Source organism: Oryx dammah, unplaced genomic scaffold, assembly GCF_014754425.2.
Source record: "Oryx dammah isolate SB20612 unplaced genomic scaffold, SCBI_Odam_1.1 HiC_scaffold_5, whole genome shotgun sequence".
NCBI classification, from domain to species: Eukaryota; Metazoa; Chordata; class Mammalia; order Artiodactyla; family Bovidae; genus Oryx; species Oryx dammah.
In genome coordinates, this window is record NW_024070189.1 from 89,373,728 (window position 1) to 89,391,110 (window position 17,383).

Here is a 17,383-nt window from a genome sequence, read left to right on the forward strand (position 1 = left end):
TTTCTAAAACCAGCTTGAACATCAGGAAGTTCATGGTTCATGTATTGCCGAAGCCTGGCTTGGAGAATTTTGAGCATTACTTTACTAGCATGTGAGATGAGTGCAATTGTATGGTAGTTTGCGCATTCTTTGGCATTGCCTTTCTTTGGGATTGGAATGAAAACTGACCTTTTCCAGTCCTGTGGCCACTGCTGAGTTTTCCAAATTTGCTGGCATATTGAGTGCAGCACTTTCACAGCATCATCTTTCAGGATTTGAAACAGCTCAACTGGAATTCCATCACCTCCACTAGCTTTGTTCGTAGTGATGCTTTCCAAGGCCCACTTGACTTCACATTCCAGGATGTCTGGCTCTAGATTAGTGATCACACCATCATGATTATCTGGGTCATGAAGATCTTTTTTGTACAGTTCTTCTGTGTATTCTTGCCACCTCTTCTTAATATCTTCTGGTTCTGTTAGGTCCATACCATTTCTGTCCTTTATCGAGCCCATCTTTGCATGAAACGTTCCCTTGGTATCTCTAATTTTCTTGAAAAGATCTCTAGTCTTTCCCATTCTGTTCTTTTCCTCTATTTCTTTGCACTGATCACTGAAGAAGGCTTTCTTATCTCTTCTTGCTATTCTCTGGAACTCTGCATTCAGATGCTTATATCTTTCCTTTTCTCCTTTGCTTTTCGCCTCTCTTCTTTTCACAGCTATTTGTAAGGCCTCCCCAGACAGCCATTTTGCTTTTTTGCATTTCTTTTCCATGGGGATGGTCTTTATCCCTGTCTCCTGTACAATGTCACGAACCTCATTCCATAGTTCATCAGGCACTCTATCTATCAGATCTAGGCCCTTAAATCTATTTCTCACGTCCACGGTATAATCATAAGGGATTTGGAATAAGCAAGACCAAATTCCTACCTCAGAGAGGAACCATCTAAGGGAACTCCCTGGTGGTCCAGTGGTTAGGACACAGTGCTCTCACTGCCAAGGGCCACGGTTTGATTCCTGGTCAGGGAACTAAAATCTCACAAGTTACTTGTGTGGCATAAAGAAAAAAAGAGAGAGAGAGACATCTAGGAGAAACAGATAAACAAGCAGACAACACACAAGGCATTTCAGCTGTTAATAAATACTTTGAAAATAACAGAGATATTGTACAGCAGCAAGAGAATGTGATCAAAAAAGGCTCCACAGTTGATATGTGCTTTTTGTTGTTGTTTAGTCACTGACCACTTATCGTAGTGTTTTCCAGTAGAACTACAAGTTCAGTTCAGTTCAGTCGCTCAGTTGTGTCCGACTCTTTGCGACCCCATGAATCGCAGCACGCCAGGCCTCCCTGTCCATCACCAACTCCCGGAGTTCACTCAGATTCACGTCCATCAAGTCAGTGATGCCATCCAGCCATCTCATCCTCTGTCGTCCCCTTCTCCTCCTGCCCCTAATCCCTCCCAGCATCAGAGTCTTTTCCAATGAGTCAACTCTTCGCATGAGGTGGCCAAAGTACTGGAGTTTCAGCCTCAGCATCATTCCTTCCAAAGAAATCCCCAGGTTGATCTCCTTTAGAATGGACTGGTTGGATCTCCTTGCAGTCCAAGGGACTCTCAAGAGTCTTCTCCAACACCACAGTTCAAAAGCATAAATTCTTCGGCACTCAGCCTTCTTCACAGTCCAACTCTCACATCCATACATGACCACAGGAAAAACCTTAGACGGACCTTAGTCAAGGCAATGCAAAATTTTAAATGTCATTTAAAGTTTTCTAGCAACCACATTTCTTAAGAAATTTAAAAAACCTGGGACTTCCCTTGTGGTCCAGTGGTTAAGACCCTACATTTCCAATGTAGGGGGTGTGGGTTTCATCCCGTGGTCAGGGAACTAAGATACAACATACCATGGGGCATGTCCAAAAATAAATAAATAAAAATAAAACAAGCAGGTGACGTTACTTTTAACAATATATTTCATTTAACCCAGTACATTCAAAACCATTGTCATCTCTACAGGGAATCAATGTGTAAAACTAATGAACTATTTTAGGTTCTTTTCTGCAGAGCGGCTCTTCCAAATCCTGTGTGTATCTCACCCAGCTCTCATTCATTCCGACCAGCCGCCTGTGGGTAGAGATTAGAAAGTGCTGCGCTACTGTGTGCCCAGCAAAGCTCTGAGCACTTTATGGACCAACATTCATTCAGTTACTCAAGGAAACAGCCCTAGGAGCAGAAGCCAGTGTTGTTTCCATTTTTAAACATTTTGTGCTTGTTTGTTTTTTTCTGGAGGATAGTTGCTATACAATGTTTCATGTTGTTTCTTGTTTTGGGGGGTGGGGGTTGATTTTTTTGTTGTGGCCGCAAGGCGGGGCACCTGGGATTCTAGTTCCCTGAGATGGAACCCATGACCCCCTGTATTGGGAGCACAGTCTTAACCATTGGACTGCCAGGAAGTCTCTGTTCCCATTTTTTTGAGAAGAGGAAACTGAGGGGGTCCTGGTGACTTGCCCAAAGCTGCCCAGCTGGGAGGTGATAGAAAATTCTGAGTAGGGATCCTGCCACTCATGTAGGGGTAGAGAAGCAGATTTTGTGCTCAGATCCTCAGGAAGGGAAGGAGCAGTCCCTCCACCAGATGTGAGACAGTGCCTGGAAGAAGGCAGGGGGAGTGATGGGGAGGGGGGTGCGGGGTGGGGGGGGTGCGAGGGTGTGGGCGCGGGTGCACCATTCATTCACTCAGTTCTGAATTTAATCTACCAATGTCTTCCACCTGCCGCATGGGCCCATCTCTTGCTGATGCCAAGGGCTTGGCGGTAGCCAGCGCAAGTGGAATGGGACTGGGCATCCCTGGCCTCCGGGCAGGCAGGGGTTAAGGCCAGTGGCTCCCACGTGAGTGTACCTTGCGACAGAACCACACACCCAACCAGGTCTCTCTCACTCTCGTCAGTCGGCTTGTGGTTGTCGCCCTGCTGGTTCCACCTGGCACGGGACCGGCCAGTCTGTGGCCACCACAGAGAGGAAAAGTTGGGCAAACAAGTGGGCAGGCCAGAGCCCAAGCCTCAGGTCCCCTCCCCACCCCTGATGCCAGGCGGACATCCAGGCCCTGACTGCTGCTGCCTACCCAGAGGCCACCCAGCCTCCTAGACAGGTGAGTCCCCCACCCCGATCGGCCTACCACCCCAAAGGTACTGTCCAGATGGGGCTCCCCACCATGAGGTTCCGGGCCCCCTGCCACCTCCCCCCACGAGCAGGCTCCTGGGAAATCGGGAAACCGACACTCTTGTGTGGGCATTTGACATAGTTTCTAAGGGATTATCTGGCCGGCAGTTACTGCCCCTGGCAGCCTGCCCAGGGCGCCACAGCCACAGACTTCAGAGGGTCATTGTTGGCCCAGGCTCTTTCAGGGAGGCTGAGGGGGTACCAGCTGGCCTCTGATCCCCCAAACTGAGGAGGGGAGCCTGGCAGGGAGGTGGCAGGTGAGACAAACTGGCACCTGGTTGGTATCTGGACCTCCTGGAACTTCTTAAGAGGCCCCCAAGTTTTCAGACAGTTGCATCTCGTCTCCCTCCACCCCTGCTGCTGGAGCCGGGGGGCGACAAGGGTCCTGGGGGAGGAGGGCTTATCTCCTTATCTCGATTTCTTCTCTGGGTGAAATCTCCCTATGGAGAAATGAAGCAATGAGTGGGTGGATGGTTTCCAGGCAAAGGAAGATTAGACCCTCGAGAAGACAGGAGTCCCGTGGCAGGAGCTTTTCTGGGTCATTTTCTCCCAAAAAGTGCAGGACAAAGAGTGTGTCCTAGCCAGCCAAGTGTCTGATTGCACCTCAAAGCTCTTTGTCCGAGATGAAGAGGGCCCTCTGGGGCTCAGAATGCATGAGTGTCCCAGTTGCAGGGTACGGGGGTGGGGAGCGGCTGGCATTTGGAGTCACTCCTGGGAAACAGAGATGCTAAGATTCAGGGTCTGAGGGGTTAGGAGGGAATATACCTCGGCTGGAGTTTGGAGAGAGAAAAACCCATGGCATCAGAGAGATCTGACTTCGGTTTTCTACTCTGTGAAATGGGTATAATTAGAGACACCACGTCACAGGGCTGCTGAGAATAGCATATGCTAGAGCACGTAATAAATTCCCAGTCGTGCAAGGGGCAGGGTAAACTGCCCCCCACCAAAATCAGAATGCCAAACCAGTGGCAACATCTCATTGCCTTCCTGTTTTGCAGAGGTCAAATCCAGGCTCAGAGAGGGGCAGCCACCTGCCCTAGGCTGCACAGGAAAGTAGTGCTGTCAGCCTGATAGGAGTGAAAATGCAGAGAGGGGGGGAGATGTGGGGGCTGCCTAAGCCCCCCAACCAGCCAATACCCCAGTTTCAGCATCTTGTTAGAGTCCTCCCTCCCTGGCTCAGGGCTTCCTTATGGCCCCGGTTCTGAGAAAAGTCCACTGCGGGAGTCTGGGTTCCTGTTCTTCCTCCTCAGGTCTGGCCTGGTGCCAGGGAAGCTGTGTTTGCTCAAGGCGGAGCCTGACACCCTTTGGAATGGGCTGAGGTTAGCCAGGATCATGCCTGGGAGGAGGGGCTGCCCAGGGAATGAACCTGCATTTAAGGAGCACCCACTACTGTGTGCTGAGTGCTGTTCCCGGTCTTGGGGATTCAGGGGGCAATCAAGAGAAACAAAGATCCCCGCTCTTGTGGGGCTTGTGTTTTGGTGGAGGAAGACAGACAAGAAACAAGAGACAATAAGGAAGTAAACTACATCCTGGGTTAGAAAAGGGTCAGTCTTACAAGAAAAAAAAAAAGAAAGAGGTACAGCTGCTACTGCTGCTGCTAAGTCGCTTCAGTTGTGTCCGACTCTGTGCGATCCCATAGACGGCAGCCCACCAGGATCCTCTATCCCTGGGATTCTCCAGGCAAGAATACTGGAATGGGTTGCCATTTCCTTCTCCAATGCATGCATGCATGCTAAGTCGCTTCAGTCATGTCCAACTCTGTGCAACCCCATGGACAGCAGTCCACCAGGCTCCTCTGTCCACGGAATTCTCTAGGCAAGAGTACTGGAGTGGGTTGCAGGGATAGGAGTAAAACAGGCAAGGAAGTATTTCACAATCTTAAGTAGAAAGATCAGGGGAGAACTCGTTGCTTTTCAGTTGCTCCATTATGTCCAATTCTTTGTGACCCCATGGACCTCTGGCAGCATGCCAGGCTTTCCTGTCCTTCACTGTCTCCTGGAGTTTGCTCAAACTTATGTCCATTGAGTCAGTGATGCCATCCAACCATCTCTTCTTCTGTTGCCCCATTCTCCTCCTGCCTTCAATCTTTCGCAGCATCAAGGTCTTTTCCAATGAGTCAGCCCTTCGCATCAAGTAGCCAAAGTATTGGAGCTTCAGCTCCAGCATCAGTCCTTCCAATGAATATTCAGGGTTGATTTCCTTTAGGATTGACTGGTTGGATCTCTTTGTAGTCCAAGGGACTCGAGAGTTGTCTCCATCACCACAATTTGAAAGCATCAATTCTTCAGTGCTCAGCCTTTGTGGTTCAACTCTCACATCCATACACGACTATTGGAAAAACCATAGTTTTGTTGGCTCAGGGCAACAAAGTAATATCTCTGCTTTTTAATACATTGTCTAGGTTTGTCATAGCTTTTCTTCCAAGGAACAGACGTCTTGTAATTTCGTGAACTCATTGAGAAGGGGACATTTGAGCAGAGACTTGAACGGAGCAGTTGGAGGAGGGGCATTCCAAGCACAAAACACAGCCTGTGCAAAGGCCCTGGGGCAGGATTGTGCCTGGTAGAACAGCTGGGAGGCCTCTGGATGGACAGAGGGGAGAGAAAGAGACACGGGGAAGGCTTGGAGGGGACCGGACAGGTCCTGCAGGACGTTGTGAGCCTCTGGAAAGACTCTGGCTTTTATGCTTAGGGAGGTGGGAGACCTGGAGAGCTGTGAGCAGAGGAGGGGTGAGGACTGACTCTGGCGTTCACGGTTGCCATCTAGTGGCTGCTGCAGGGAGGACAGACTGGAGGGTGAGGATGGCACCAGGGACTTGGAGGAGTGGACTCTGCTGGTCCAGGTGGGCGAGGATGGGGTGAACCAGGTGGAGGCTCAGAAGGAGAAAGAAGTGGGAGGATCCTGGACACATTTTGGGAGAACTAAGAGCATTTGCTGACATATGAAAGACAGGGTTCAGGGTGATTAGGAAGAAAAGTGGGAAGAATGTTCTGGGACTTGAAGATGTTAACAGGTAAGAGGGAGTAGGTGGAAATTTCTTGAGGGAGGAGCCTTGGATGCTAGAGTGAAGGCTTTCAGTGTAATGGAGGTAAGGGATTTTTTTTTTTTTTCAAAAAAATATAAAAGCATGACTATAACATAAAACAAGGCCTTCCCTGGTGGTCCGGTGGCTAAGACTCCAGGAGCTCCCGATGCAGAGGGCCTGGGTTCAATCCTTGGTCAGTAAACTAGATCCCACATGCTGCAACTAAGACCTGGTGCAGCCAAATAAGCAAAAATAAATATTAAAAAATAAAACGAACAGTGCTTTATGAGTTTACTTAACTCATTAATTAATATGGGAACTAATAAGCTCTTACAGCTTGTTTAAAGGAGAGACTATTAAGAAAGAACACACATAGGGAATCAAGGCTGTGATGAAATAACAAATAGTTATAAAACTGGTCAATAACCACAGGACAACAATCAATAGTCTCCACAGGACAAAATTCATTTATATGTCTATGGACAAGAATCATTTGCAATGTTACGAGTTTCCTGTAACTTTGTTGTTGTGAAGTCCTTAAGTCATGTTTGATGCTTTTGCAACCCCATGGACTGTAGCTCGCCAAGCTCCTCTGTGCATGGGATTTCCCAGGCAAGAATACTGGAGCGGGTTGTCCTTTCCTCTTCCAGGGGATCTTCCCGACCCAGGGATCGAATCCAAGTCTCCTGCGTTGGCAGGTTGGCTCCAGGGAAGCCATCCTGTAATTTACAGGGGTGTAAAATAATTTGAAGACCATAAGAAGCACAGAAAACTAAGAAGAGTGCCCAGAGCCTGGCATTGATCAGATGCTCAATAAATATCCTTGACCAAAGGCTAGGGAACTATGGAATGTTCTTGAGCTAAAGCCACAGCTTTTTAGCCACACACTAATTGCTGACACTGTTCTGTTTATTTATTTATTTTGGTCGAGACACACAACATGTGGGATATTTGTTCCCTGACCAAGGCTCAAACCCACATCCCCTACAGTGGAAGTGCAGAGCCTCAACCACTAGACAGCCAGGGAAGTCCCACAGACTATTAGTTGCATATCTGTTCTGAAAGTGTGAGCTCTACCTCTGCAGTGTCCTGAGTTCCTAGTATAGTGCCTGGTACGCAGTAGGTGCTCCATAAAGGAGTGAATAGCTCATGGGGAACCACCTAAGATTCTGAGCAGGGTAGAAAGACCAGTACTGTGCACTTTATTTTTTTTTTTTTAATATTATTACAGCACGTATTTATTGAAAAACGTCTGCATGTGAGTGGATGCACACACCGCAAACCCTTGTTGTTCAAAGATCAAGTGTACTTACAAGAAAAATGTTGTCTTGGATAGAAAGACGCGTGTACCTAGGATACATCCAGTAAACTACAGCACTTTCCATGTTGTGAGGCCACACGCACACTCATGCTAATCTACAGAAGACAAATATCTTCTCTGAAAGATGAGGAGTGGGGAGTGTCTCGCTCAGTCGTGTCCGACTCTTATGCGACCCTGTGGACTGTAGCCCGCCAGGCTCCTCTGTCCACGGGATTCTCCAGGCAAGAATACTGGAGCGGGTTGCCATTTCCTTCTCCATACTGTGCACTTTAGAAGGACAGATTCCAGCTGTGGCTGGCTCAGTCACAAAGCAGATAAGACCCCTAGTGAACTGGGGGTCATGAGGGACCTTTCATGGGACGTGGTCGGGGGAGCTGGTGGGGGCACAGGTGCAGAAGCCAGACTGGAGACAGGGATGCAGGTATCGGGGTGCAGGCGCTTCCCTCAGCCATTGCACCAAAGGATGAAACCTCGAAGTGGACATTTCTGTGGGTGGTCCCTGTCCAGCCCTGGGGGACAGCATAATTCACTTCATTTTTTCCTCCTAGGGGCTTATTTCCCTCCTCCTGACCCAAGTTGGGATGGAGCCACAGAGCGCCCAGGTGAACCTTTCTGTGCACCTGCTGTGTGCCAGCTGAAACCTTCCCAATCACAGCGCTCACAGGCAGAAGCAGGTCCTACTATACAAATGAGAAAACTGAGGCTGGAGGCAGAGATGCCGGGATTCTCAACAGGCACTGCTCTGCCTGCTGCGGTGGGCCTCCTCCCACCCAGGAGGCAGGCGATTAGAGAACACACTCTGTGAGCCCCCCTGCAGCTGCCCCCAGAAGGGTCTTCACCCTCCTCCTTCCAACATCAAAGTGCTCTCCCCAAGGTGCTCCAGTGCCCTCATGGTGCCAACTGCTGGGACATACCTCAGTGCTGGGAGCATCCACAAGCCGGCCGCACCCCAGAATCTGCCCTTCCTCCCATGCCCTCTGCCTGAACCCATAACCCAGTCCAGGCACGAGGAAAGCACTGGACACACCCCAAATGAGGAGTAGCGTGCAAAGCCCCTACCTGGTCTCCTCCAGACTGGAAAGGTCCAAGGAGCAAGGGGGAGTGGTGCCTGAGGGGATGTGAGGACCGGACACACCGTGAGCTGCTAAATGGGGCCCTGGGGCAGTAAAACCTGAACGCAGCCTGGAGTGGAGTTAGCAGTGATGAGACTGTGGTTTCTTAGTTTTGGCAGGTACATCGTGGTCATGTAAAATGATGTTGGGACAAACTGGGTGAGAAGCATAGGAGGACTCTGAATCACATCTACAAATTTTCTGTCAATTTAAAAATGGTCCAGGAAGTTCCCTGTTGGTCCAGTGGTTAGGCCTCCCTTCTTTCATTGTCTGAGGACCTGGGTTCAATCCATGATCGAGGAACTAAGATCCCACTAGAGGCACAGCCAAAATTAAATAAATAAATTAAAAGGTCCAAAATAAAATGTTTTGGTTTTTTCTGACATCGCAGCTTGTGGAATCTTATTTCCATGACCAGGGATTAAACCTGGGCCCTCGGGCACTGAAAGCGCAGAGTCCTAGTCACTTGACGCCAGGGAATTCTCCCACAATAAAACTTGATTTAAAACTTTTTTTTTTTTTTTGCAGGGCCTCTGGGTTTGGGATCGCAGCTCCCCTAGCTTCCGCCCACCACTCAGTCTGTCGTCCTAGCAGTGGGCCACCAGAGGGCGCCAGTGGCCCCGTGAATCAGGCCTTGGCCCTTCCTCTGCCCATAGCCCTCCTGGGTCCCACCTCCCTGGGGCCAGAAGCCCCTGTCTCCTCCCTGCCCTCCCCTCTTCCTTCTCTCTCCCTCGCTCACTCTGTTCCAGCCACAAAGTCTTCCTCACTGTTCCTCCAACATTCTAGACCCAGTCATGCCCCAGAGCCTTTGCACTGGCTGTCCACCCAGCTCTCCCATGGTGCCTCCCTTACTTCCTTCAGGTCTAGTTGTTACCTCCTCCCAGATCCCTCTCACTTAGGTCACTCCTATTAATCTTAGTAACACCTCCTCAGAGAAGCCCTCCAGGAGTCCCCAGACCAGCTGTGTCTCTGTGCAGGTGCTCTCAGAAATCTAGATTGGATATTTTATTTCTGCTACCTGAAGATTAGACCATTGTTTGTCTTCCCTGAGGGCCCTGGGCTTCCTTTTGTGACTGTCATTCAGTGATCGGTCGTGTCCGATTCTTTGCGACCCCATGGACTGCAGCATGCCAGGCTTCCCTGTCCTTCACTACCTCCTAGAATTTGCTCAAACTCACATCCACTGAGTCAATGATGCCATCCAACTGTCTCATCCTCTCCTCCTGCCCTCAATCTTTCCCAGCATCAGGGTCTTTTCCAATGAGTCGGCTCTTCCCATCAGGTGGCCAAAGTATTGGAGCTTCAGCATCAGTCCTCCCAGTGAATATTCAGGGTTGATTTCCTTTAGGATTGATTGGTTTGATTGCCATGCTGTCCAAGGGACTCCCAAGAGTCTTTTCCAACACCACAGTTCGAAAGCATCAATTCTTCGGTGCTCAGCCTTCTTTAGGGCAGGGCCTGCCTGAGTAGGAGCTGGGTGTACACAGTGGGCGCTCAGTAATTGAATGAGCCAGCACCCAGCCAGGTGGGTGAGCAGCTTCATTCTTGGGTTCTGGTCAGACCTGTTTGACCACAAATAAGACCTCCGCCTCCTGCAGCCCAGCAAAGCAGCCTCCACCAGGGAGACTTTAAGCCTCAGGCGTGAATGACCACCACTCCCTCTCTCCAGGTTCCCACCCTTCCTGGTGGCCACCACTCAGGGAGACCTCAGCCCCGTCCCCACCCCATTAGAGCCTCAGTTTCCCCCTCGGGGGACTCAGAAGGGGCAGAGCAGGGTCATCCCCCAGGTTCCTAGTATCCTCCCCTCCCACAACATCGCTTCAGGGCGTGTGCACACTGCCTCCTCCTGGTGGTAATCAGCACTGCAACTTCAGGCGGGGAATTCCTTATGCCCTCACTTCCTCCTTCACCTGGTGCATAACAAGGGCTTGAAATATTTTTTTGCATAAACGACTGAATAGGTGAGAAAATGAATGCATGGATGACGCTCCCTCCGTGAGGCAGCACTGGATGCACCCTTCTCCAAAGCCCCGAATTTGAGTACAGGTTATCTCATGGGTACTGGGGAGCCGCTGAGCGTTCTTGAGCAGGGAATGAAGTATGTGAGGTGGCTGAAGGAAGACCATGTGTCTTGGGGTGGTTATCCCCCTTTGTAGAGGGCTTTAAAGTGGGGTTTCTGTACCTCAGCATTATTGACTTTGGGGCTGGACGGTTCTCTGGGGCGGGGCTGTCCCGGGCACTTGGCGGCCGGCGGTGAACAGCATCCCCCGCCTCTGCCCACCCGTGCCGATAGGAGTGTGTGCATGCTCAGCCGTGTCCAACTCTTGGCAACCCCGTGGACTGTAGCCTGTAGGCTCCTCTGTCCGTGGGATTCTACAGGCAAGAAAACTGGAGTGGGTTGCCATTTCCCCCTCCAAGGGATCTTCCTGACCCAGGGATGGCACCCACGTCTCCTGGGTTGCCAGGTGTATTTTTTACCACTAAATCACCTGGGAAGCCCACTCAATGCCAACAGTGTCTGCTAAACATGTCTTCAGATATTAAAGTGGGAGTTCGAGGGGGAGTGGGGGGTAAATCACCCTGCATATAGAGTGAGGGGTGTGGCATCAAACAGAGCCAAATCCAGCTCTTCTAGTTGGGCCCGCTACTTGACAAGTCTGGTCTCAGTTTTCTCAGCTGCAAATGGGCACATGGATACCTGTGTGACAGTTGTTGCAGCAAAGCTAACACTCCTTAAGTAGTCTACTTGTCTGATTTTGCCAGACCTACATCCCAATCAGTAACTCCTCCCCAATAATTGCAGCCGCGAATTCCTATATACATGTGGCAGTGGAGAATTTATTTATGTTTTTTCCTGTAACTCACTGAAGCAAATATAAATCTATTTTTTAAAAAAGTTTGATCTTCTACCTAAAATCATTTCATGTTTGGCTCAAGGTCACCTGCTGGTGGTCCAAGGTCACATTGGAAAAGGCTGAGGTTGGCTCAGATGGTAAAGAATCTGCCTGCAATGCAGGACACCTTGATTTGATCTCTGGGTTGAGATCTCCTGGAGAAGGGAATGGCTACCCACTCCATTATTGCCTGGAGAATTCCATGGACAGAGTAGCCTGGAGGGCTACAGTTCATGCGGTCACAAAGAGTTGGACACGACTGAGCAACTAACACTGATTTACTTATGAGGGTCCAGATACGTCCTTAGAAGGGGGCTCTTGCAAAGAGTTATTGCCTTGGAAGCCTTTGGGCACCCTTAAAGGGTAAATTTTGGCTAACTGGGATCTCTAGACTAGTGTTTTGGGGAGAGGTGAGACGTCAACCTTGGGGGTCTCAAAGGTTTTGATTGTATTCTTGCACATTTGGCAAATTCTTATCCAACCTTCTTGCTGGGCTGGATGAATCACAAGCTGAAACTGAGATTGTCAAGAGAAATAGCAACAACCTCTGATAGGCAGATGACTCCACCCTTATGGCAGAAAGCGAAGAGGAACTAAAGAGCCTCTTGATGAAAGTGAAAAAGAAGAATGAAAAAGCTGGCTTAAAACTCAACATTCAAAAAACTAAGATGATGGCATCTGGTCCCATCACTTCATGACAAATAGATGGGGAAACAATGGAAACAGTGATAGACTTTATTTTCTTGGATTCCAAAATTACTGCAGACAGTAACTGCAGCCGTGAAATTAAAAGACACTTGCTCCTTGGAAGAAAAGCTATGATAAGCTTAGACAGTGTATCAAAAAGCAGAGATATCACTTTGCCAACAAAGGTCTGTATAGTCAAAGCTGATTTTTCCAGTAGACATGTATGGAGGTGAGAGTTGGACCATAAAGAAAGCTGATCACAAATTGATGCTTTCAAACTGTGGTGCCAGAGAAGACTCTGGGGAGTCCCTTGGACTGCAAGGAGATCAAACCTGTCAGTCCTGAAGGAAATCAACCCTGAATATTCAATGAAAGGACTGTTGCTGAAGCTGAAGCGCCAATACTTTGGCCACGTGATGAGAAGAGCTGACTGATTGGAAAAGATGCTGGGTAAGACTGCGGGCAAGAGAAGGGGATGACAGAGGAAGAGATGGGTGGACAGCATCATCAACTCAATGGATGTGAGTTTGAGCGAACGCAAGGAGATGGTGAAGGACAGGGAAGCCGGGCATGCTGCACTCCATGGGGTGGCAGAGTCGGACACAACTTAGTGACTGACCAACAACAGCAATATTCAACCTTCTAAACCCCAGTGGCAATGCCCCCTCCTCCAGGAAGACTTCCCTGATCCCTAATTTCCCCCTCTGCCTCCCCTCTTCCCCTAATCTGGAGCTTCTTTCTGCCCAGTCTTGACTGGGTGAGGCTGGGAAGGGGAGTCTATGCCCAGATTTGCCTCTTCAGCCTTGACCTGGGTGGAGCAAGGAAACAGTTGGGCCTCAGGGTCTATTTTTGTTAAGCAAGAAGGAATGTGAGGGTGGAGCCAATGGTGGCTCCACCCACCCAGGTGACTTTCTCCCTTCCACACCCCCAGGTAGAGGGCTTCCTGCTCTGGTCCAATTATTCCTAGACAGGTCCCTTGAGGGTGAGTCAAGGGGTGGAGAAAGAAGCATGACCTTTACTCCAAGAATCTTAAAGAATTTCCTTGTCCCCGCTGTGTGCCCTTCCTAGCTGGGGACCCAGCCCAGGGCTAGGTGTGAAAACAGGCTGATAATAGTGGATTCTGGCCAGGCCCAGAGGTGACCGCTGTGCACCTTCTGGATCCTCCACTGTAGGGGACATCAAAAGGGAAGTCTCATATCAGCCTACACCTTCAGAAAGTCCATACCCCTCACCCCACCCCAGGTTTCTCTGGGCCTCAGTTTCCTCTAAAATAAACTCCCCAAAATGAAAAAATCAAATAAAATCGGGTGAACTTGCTGAAGATGAGGTGACTGAGAAGGATCAGCCCTACTCTTGGGAGGTGTCTGACCCTTGGCTAGCTCCTAATCATAACACATCTCTCTACAGAATCTCAGCACGCATAGGTTTTCTTCCAAAGCGCAGGCTCCGTTCCAAACGCGGCCTTAATCCCTGCCTGGTCTTTCTTGCAGCCTCGCCTGGCGGGTCTCCAACCCAGCCGCCGGCTAGTGCGCAGCTGGGCGGAAAACGCGGCCTGGAATTCCCACCCCATGGCCTGGATCCTGTGTTGGGAGGGGTGGCGGGGTGGGAGCGAAGGCGGCCTCGGCGGCGTCCCGGAGGCGTGTCGGGACAGAGGCGGGGCCGGGAGGGGACTCTGGAGGTAGAGGTGCAGGTGCAGCCCTGGCGGCGGAGCGGGCGGGAGGAGGGCAAGTGTGGACACCTGCTTCGCCGCGACCCTCCCCAGCCTCCACCCGCACGCCAGGGTGGGGTCCAGTTTTGACTGTTTCTAGGCCCCGCGCCCTGGGCCAGAGGCGCTGGACAGCCCCCAGGGGGGACTATGGCGGTGAGATTCCAGGCGAGTAGCCCGCGGAGGGCTGGAGGGGGGAGGGGACCGAGGTGGGGTCGGGGCTGGGACCGGGACCCGGGACTCCAGATCACCCCGTCCTAGGTAACAGATGGGGAAACTGAGGCGCAGGAGAATGTGGAAGCTAGCACGGGGAGAGTGTCTGCGCCCACTGGCCTCCACCGCTGCCTCCGGGGGCTCCCTCTGCCCCGGGTCTGCCTCCCTTAACAGATAGCGTTCGTGTCACTTCAGTTGTGTATGACTGCAACCCAGTGGACTGTAGCCCGCCAGGCTCCTCCGTCCCATGCTCTTCTCCAGGGGATCTTTCCGACCCAGGGATGGAACCCGCGTCTCTTACGTCTCCTGTATAGGCAGTCGGGATGTTTACCACCAGCTTCACCTGGGAAGTCCCTTAGCAGCCCGACCTGTGTTCAAATCTCGATTTTTCTGTGTAACTTTGAGCCAGCCAGTGAGTCCACGCCTTTGAGAACCTCGTCTATAAAGTGGGTGATGGTCACTTTATAGAAGGGCGTGAGGAGGATCCTAGGAGGGGGGTAAAAAGTGCTCCTGGTACATAGTAGGTGTGCAGTTTCCCAGGGGGATGGGCCGAGTTGAGCTTGAGCACTAAGGGTGGGACGGTAGGCAGGGACTTTGTGGGCTGGAAGGGCTTTGGCTAAGGCAGTGAGGCTGTGAAAGAAGGGATCACCATTTATTGAGTGTCTGCTGTATACAGAGTCGTTAACTTGGGGGATCTGGCTTGAGAGCCCAGTTTTGCTGCATGGGGCGGGCCGATCGGGGCTGGGGCCGGGAATCCCCGTGGCTCTGCGGCGAGGGGGATGTGCTTCGTTCTCTAGTGTTGGAGCTTGAACCGGCTTTCTCACACCCACCCTTCTGCGTCTCAGGTCGGGCCCCAGAGGGGTAAACAGGTGAACAGGCTTGGGAGATCTGTGGCTGGCCCCAGGCCAGACCACCCGAGGCTCTGGGGCCTGGAAGTTCTTTCTCCTTCCCGGCAGCAAGAAGCAGCTCCCAGAATCCCGTCCTCATCTCGAGTATTTGTGTTCTCCTCCCCTCCCCTCCCCCACTCCGACCCCCGCTGTGGTTCCCAGAGGTGGGGGCGGGGAGGGGGAGAGTGATCAGCAGCCTGGCAACCACGTGCCCGGGCCGGTGCGACTCGGTAAGCCCAGTCCCCTCTGGAGGCCTCTGGTCTCCGGTGTTTCTGTCCCGCGCGTGGCAAAGGGCGGGGATGTAAGCCCGGGCCCCGCCCCCTCGGAGCTCACCTGGAGGGGGGCGGGGCTGAGGAGGCTAGGAACTCTGGACGTACATGCAGGTGCTGGTTGTTGTTCAGTTGCTAAGTCGTGTCTTACTCTTTGCGACCCTATGGACTGCAGCACATCAGGCTCCTCTGTCCTCCACTGTCTCCCAGAGAACTTAGTGGAGTTCCTGGCAAAATCAGCCTTTTATTCTACCGTTAGTGCATTCCTCAGACTCCCTCTGGCACACTGTCCTGTGGGGACAATGATGGGGTCCCAGAGCCCCCAACCCTGCCTACCAGGAATCCCCAGACTCAAGGGTGTAGGGGAGACAGGTGGACTGGGACCTCCCAGGCCTCAATAATCAGAGGCAAGAAATGTGTGTGTCTTGTAGGGGTGTTGAGGACTTATTTCCTGAAGGAAGACACAGTGTCCCTGGGGCTGTGAAGGATGAATAGGAGTTTGCCAGGGAGTACAGCATGTGCAAAAGCCTGGAATGGAGGCTGATTGGAGGACCAATCAGCAAAGTACCCAGAGAGACAGCCCCGCCTAGCCTTCACACCCAAGAGGAAAGATCAGAAAATCACAAATTGATGATTAAACAGGGTAATTGAAGATGGTTTTGGATGCCATGAGTAAAACCTAATAAATAAAGCAGAAGAATGGTAGGATGCCAGCCAGAGAAGATTGGCTAGTCTGGGAGGTCTTCCTGGGGAGGTGGTGTTTGAGCTGAGACCCAAGTGTCAGGGGACAGCTGTATGCATGTTGGGAGGGTGTCAAGGCACAGGGGTCAGCCGGGGAAAGGTTGGGGGTGAACTAAGCTGAGGTGGGCTGTGACCCTATGGGTGTCAGAGAGCCTGTCAGTATCCATGGAGGCGAACCTGCACAAGCCAGAGCAAGCCACGGCCACCTGTGCCTGCCCCCTCAGGGGCTGTGATTCCCTGGGGGCTGATTCTTAAAATAGAGCCAGGAACTCAAAATGCAAGGGAATCATTTAATGACACCAAATATAAAATCAGAGCAAGTGAAAAGATTTTGTTCCAAAAAATAAGTTTAGAAGGAAAAAAAAAAAAAAAAACCAGAAGGATGCTGGGACCAGGTAGTTGAGAGCAAAGGCATGGGACAGACTGCCAAGGTTCACGTAGTGCTGTGTGACCTCCAGTAAGTTACTGAACCTCTCTGGGCCTCCTTTTCCTCCCCCTGTGAGGCAGGAAGGCAGGAATAGAAGCAGTGCTGCTTCCTGAGGTCCTCAGGAGTAAAAGGAATGGATACTGCATACTGCTCGCTGGCAGCTCATGAAATAGTGTTGCTTATTAATGTTACACAGAGGAGAAAGGTCATTATTATTACTTCTCACTACAACCACTGTGTCCCTCCAGAGACTCCTACTGCTGTTTGTGGGAGACTCCAGGCCCCCTTCTCACACCTCAGCGCTGAAAGATCGGGCGGGGGTGGGGGGTGAGGGAGGTACCCATTGTACAGATGGGGAAGATGAGGCTGGAGAAGTACCACCACAGCCTGTCAAGTGCACACTGGAGGATTTGAATCTTGGTGGTGCAAAGCAGACCTGGCTCCCAGGAGGGCTCATGAGGCCCCGCCCTTGGCTTTGTTCCCCTCTTCTCCTCCGGCTTCCTACCTCCCTGGAGCCTGGAATGCTGCTCTCCCAGGAACCTCTAAGAAAAGGCAGGGAAACACACCACACACTGCACAGGGAATCCCCCCACACCTGCTATCCTATGTGGGGAGGGGGCATCATCTCTACAAGGCCCCCCAGGGGCAGCAGCACATCCAGGTAGAAGTAAGGGATAGGTGGGGGCCACATACCCGCTTCTGTTGGCTGCGTGACTTCTATTCCCAAAGCTTCTGATCTCGTCTGTACCCTGGACTTGAAAATAACAGAAGCCACGCCTCCCGAGCCCTACACTCCGATTGCTCTGTTGTTTTGGCAAGTAACTTTCCCTCTCTGGACCCAGCTTTCCTCATCTGTGATTGTTGTTCAGTCACTCAGTCGTGTCCGATTCTTTGCGAACACATGGACTG

At 51.2% G+C, this 17,383-nt stretch overlaps 1 protein-coding gene across 2 annotated transcripts in view; it reads left to right on the top strand.

Moving 5' to 3' along the window:
• Window positions 1–2,909: 2,909 nt before the first annotated feature.
• The window catches only part of TJP3 (tight junction protein 3), a 30,852-nt gene continuing 16,378 nt past the window's right edge, over window positions 2,910–17,383 (top strand). The window contains exon 1 of one of the 2 annotated variants that reach the window (XM_040241945.1): window positions 2,910–3,122. The gene's annotated coding sequence lies outside the window, so the exon portion shown is untranslated. Of the gene's footprint in view, window positions 3,123–14,384; window positions 14,597–17,383 lie in introns of those variants that run through there. The other variant, XM_040241946.1, reaches the window with a different exon arrangement.